Genomic DNA, 4980 nt, shown 5'->3' with positions numbered 1-4980 from the left:
CAAATGTAGCTAAAAGACAAAATGTGTATTGAGCACTTAGTTTACACATAATACCAGCTAACGTGTACTGATGACTTACGCTGCACCTAACACTGGTGTACGACCATATTCAGTCTCTATGACAATTCTGGGAGGCAACCACTGTTGGTACCATCCCCATTTTATGGTTGAAGAAACAATGTACAAACAGCCCAAACACTGAACAAGAAGATGGTCAATTTGTGGCCATGATATTGCCTGTCAATTATAATGGATACCACAGAAAAGAGTTCTATATTATAAGGCAATTTTTGTATGTAGACAGATGATTCATAGAACTTGGTGAGCCCCCATTACAATGACCTTCTTTCTGTGCAAGAAGTGCCTTTAGTTCCTACCAGCAAAGCTATATCCTCTATCCATTAACTTTATGCTTCACAGAATTGAACTCACAGGTAGTGGTTGCAGTGGAAATGTTGGAAGTTATGGAGCGGCAGGTTTGAAAGTGGAGGGGCAGGGAAGAACCCAGCATGTGTGTTGGTCCATTTCAGGGAGTGAGAAGAAAACACAGTTAAAAAGAATGATTGAGGCCGGGCATGGTGGCTCACGCCTGTAATCCCAGCACTTTGGGAGGCCGAGGCGGGCGGATCAACTGAGGTTAGGAGTTCGCAACCAGCCTGACCAATATGGAGAAACCCCGTCTCTACTAAAAATACAAAATTAGCCAGGCCTGGTGGTGCATGCCTGTAATCCCAGCTACTCTGGAGGCTGATGCAGGAGAATTGCTTGAACCCAGGAGGCGGAGGTTGTGGTGAGCCAAGATCATGCCATTGCACTCCAGCCTGGGCAAAAAGAGCAAAACTCCATCTCAAAAAAAAAAAAAAAAAAAAAGAATGATTCATTATTGCATAAAGTGGCTGGGTTTCTGGGGCTCTGTACCAACTGACCAGATCAAATTCAATGAACTGCTAGCTTCAGAGCTTTGCTAAACACACCAAAGGCAACCTTATAGCAATACTATTACATTATCCTGTGACCAAGGATAATGTAAGACATTATCTGTTGTAGATACAATTATCTTTATCTATTTGGCACAGGAGTTATCTAGGTGTATGCTCCCAAATGACCACAAGGTGGAGCAAGATGATACTCAACTGACTGTCCCACAAACAGGATAATTTTCCTGTCGGTTTTAACATCTGAATCTTGTGCATCTGTTAATTTGTAGTTTAGCACTTTTCGTGGTCATAGATTAAAACCAAAACCCCAGCTAATGACCTTGTACACATCTTTGTCATACTGTGCCATGTAATACGTAATGTCACAGACCTTGGATTGCATTGCAAAGCCACCTTTCTTCCATCTTCCCAACACTATTCCCCGTGCTCCACCCTGACTCTGATTCACCTTGGCTAGTGGTAGGGGAGGTGGTCTCCCTAGCTGAGATAGTGAATACAGGAGGAAGCAAGGGTTGGGGAGGGCCACTGGGGAAGGGGGGGAAATGTGAGTTCTTCTTTGTGCAGTAATATGGTTTAGATGCTTGTCCCCTCCAAAATTATGTTGAAATGTGACCTCCAATGTTGGAGGTGAGCCTAGTGGGATGTATTTGGCTCATGGGGTCAGATCTCTTATGAACGGCTTATTGCCATCCCCTTGTTGATGAGTGAGTGCTTGCTCAGTTAGTTCACATGAGATCTGGTTGTTTAAAAGAATCTAGACTCTCCCCCTACCCCTGCCCCCACTGTTTGCGCCCTCTCTGGACATGTGACCTGCCTGCTCTTCCTTTGTCTTCTACCATGAGTGAAAGCTCCCTGAGGTCTCCCCAGAAGCCTAGCAGATGCTGGTGCCATGCTTGTACAGCCTGCAGAACTGTCAGCCAAATAAACCTCTCTTCTTTATAAGTTACCTAGTGTCAGGTATTCCTTTGTAGCAATGCGAAAGGACTTAGAACAGCAGAAAAGTTTGTGATGACACCAGTAGACATATGGACCATGTGATATATAATGTGATATGTTATCACCCAACCAGAAATTACACACTGATATGCTGCAACGGGCCAGGCAGGTGGACATGTGAAGCCTCCTGAGCAGGGGTGGGGAGCTGTGGCCAAAGGCAAAGAAAGCCCAGGCAGTCTGCTCCTCAGATCCAGCCTTTTGATGCCATGTGGCAACACTGGTGGTCTTTCATTGTGAGAGAATCCAGAAATCCAGATTTTTGTGAAAAACAAAAAACAAAACAAAAAAAACCTCCTGATTTTAAAATATTGATTAAAATGGTCATTTTTATTATTATTTTTTTTGAGATGGAGTTTTTCTCTTATTGCTCAGGCTGGAGTGCAATGATGTGATTTCTGCTCACTGCAATCTCTGCCACCCAGGTTCAAGCGATTCTCCTGCCTCAGCCTCCCGAGTAGCTGGGATTACAGGCATGCGCCACCACACCTGGCTAATATTGTATTTTTAGTAGAGATGGGGTTTCTCCATGTTAGTCAGACTGGTCTTGAACTCCTGACCTCAGGTAATCTGCCCACCTCAGCCTCCCAAAAAATGTCGGTTACAATGTTTAAGAATTTTCAGGTCAAACAAACCATGTCCTATGTGCTGAAATTAATCTAGATAGATTAATCTACACATACTCTGTATAACTCACAGAATCAGTAGCCCTCCCTTGACTCCTCTTCTTAATATAAAGACCATAACATTGTTAAACACCGGAAGGAATTTTGTGCAGTTTTATTTCACTTCTGCATTGTGGCATTCCTTCAATAAACCTGTGTTGAGCGGCTTCTTGTTGGGCGTCACTCTACTCCATGGAGAATAAGGGCTGTACGTGTAGGGAAGGAAAATATCTTTTCCTCATCCATCCTAGGTTCATGGCTGAGGCTCCTATAACAAAATACAGATTAACAAGAAAAAGGCATACACATTTATTTATTTGTTTATTTATTTAGGAGGCAGAGTCTTGCTCTGTCACCCAGGCTGGAGTGCAGTGGCATAATCTCGGCTCGCTGGAACCTCCACCTTCCAGATTCAGGCGATTCTCCTGCCTCCACCTCTCAGGTAGCTGAGACTACAGGCATGTGCCACCATGTCCAGCTAATTGTTTTTGTATTTTGGTAGAGATGGGGTTTCACCATGTTGCCCAGGCTGGTCTTGGACTCCTGAGCTCAGGCAATCCACCCACCTTGGCCTCCCAAAGTGCTAGGGTTACAGGTGTGAGCCACTGTACCCTATTGGGGGAACCTGCCCCCAATATTTTAACATAGGTTCTTTCTATTTTCCATAAGTATTGGCTGGCTGAGAAATAAAGAGAGACAGTACAAAGAGAGGAATTTTACAGCTGGGCCACCAGGGGTGATATCACATATTGGTAGGACTGTGATGCCTGCCTGAGTCTCAGACCAGCAAGTTTTTAATTAAGGGTTTCAAAAGGGGAGGGGGTGTAAGAACAGGGAGTAGGTACAAAGATCACATGCTTCAAAGGGCAAAAAGGAGAACTACTAATAAGGGTCTAACAAAGATCACATGCTTCTGAGGGAACAGGACAAAGGGAAAAAGCAGAACCACTGATAAGGGTTCAACAAAGATCCCAGGGCAAAGGGCAAAAACAGAACCATTGATAAGGGTCTATGTTCAGTGGTGCATGTATTGTCTTGATAAACATCTTAACAGAAAACAGGGTTCGAGAGCAGAGAATTGGTCTGACCACAAATTTACCAGGGCAGAGTTTTTCTAACCCTAGTAAGCCTGAGGGTTCTGCAGGAGACCAGGGCGTATCTCAGTCCTTATCTCAACTGCATAAGACAGACATTCCCAGAGCAGCTGTTTATAGACCTCCCCCCAGGAACGCATTCCTTCCCCAGGGTATTAATATTCCTTTCTAGTAAAAGAACTTAGCAATATCTTTCCTACTTGCATGTCTTTTTATGCAAGAAAAAGAATATGGCTCTTTTTGCCCAACCCCGGAGGCAGTCAGACCTTATGGTTGTCTTCCCTTGGTCCATAAAAATCGCTATTATTCTGTTCTTTTTCATGGTGCACTGATTTCATACTGTTCAAACACACATGTTTTATAATCAATTTGTATGGTTAACACAATTATCACAGTGGTCCTGAGGTGATGTACATCCTCAGCTTACGAAGATAACAGGATTAAGAGATTACAGTAAAGACAGGCATAAGACATTATAAAAGTATTATTTGGGAACTGATAAATGTCTATGAAATCTTCACAATTTATGTTCCTCTGCTGTGGCTCCAGCTGGTCCCTCTGATCAGGGTCCCTGACTTCCCGCAACGGTGCCCAGCCAAATTTATTTAATATAAATTTTTTGTGACATGAGAAACTTCCTAAGAAATGAAGACCCAAAGAAATGGTTAAGCCAGTATATTTTTATGTTAGATTTGATGAACAGTGGACAGTTGAGAAATGTGATAAGACAAAGAGGGCATGATCTGATGGCAACAAACAGGGAAACTTAAAGGGCTGTTTGCTCAGATTCCTTTGTGATCCTTCATCTTTAGAGATAAGGACATGCCTTTCCTCTGGGTGTAGAGGACACCTCTTCCATAAGGGTCTTATGTCCTACTTCAGGGAAAGGTGAAAAAAGAAATCCTTCCTAGGTTTTATGATCTACTCCAGGGAAGAAGGGGGGCAGGGGAAACTCAGAGACTTCCCTGTTTTTGCCAGTTTTCCGTGTGCCAAGGTGTTATATTTTGGGATAGCACGTCCTGAACCTCATCCTATGTATCTGCCCTGTCATATACAGGTGTCTTGATTCTCTTGTCTCTGACAAAATTTTTAATTCCCAGTGGTCATGAACCATAGTGCTTTAGTTTTAAATATAGTATGGAGCTTAATTTGGAATCATGAGAGTAAAAGGCTCTGAATAAAGATGTTAATTGATTTTTGTACCATTTGTACTTATTCAAAAGACATCTGTCTCTATTTTGCAGAAAGAGACACAAAGATGTTTTTATTCTGTGGAACAACTGATAGAGT

Source organism: Papio anubis, chromosome 4 (assembly GCF_008728515.1).
Source record: "Papio anubis isolate 15944 chromosome 4, Panubis1.0, whole genome shotgun sequence".
NCBI lineage: Eukaryota > Metazoa > Chordata > Mammalia > Primates > Cercopithecidae > Papio > Papio anubis.
The sequence above is the reverse complement of the archived record's forward strand: the minus strand, read 5'-3'. Positions refer to the sequence as shown.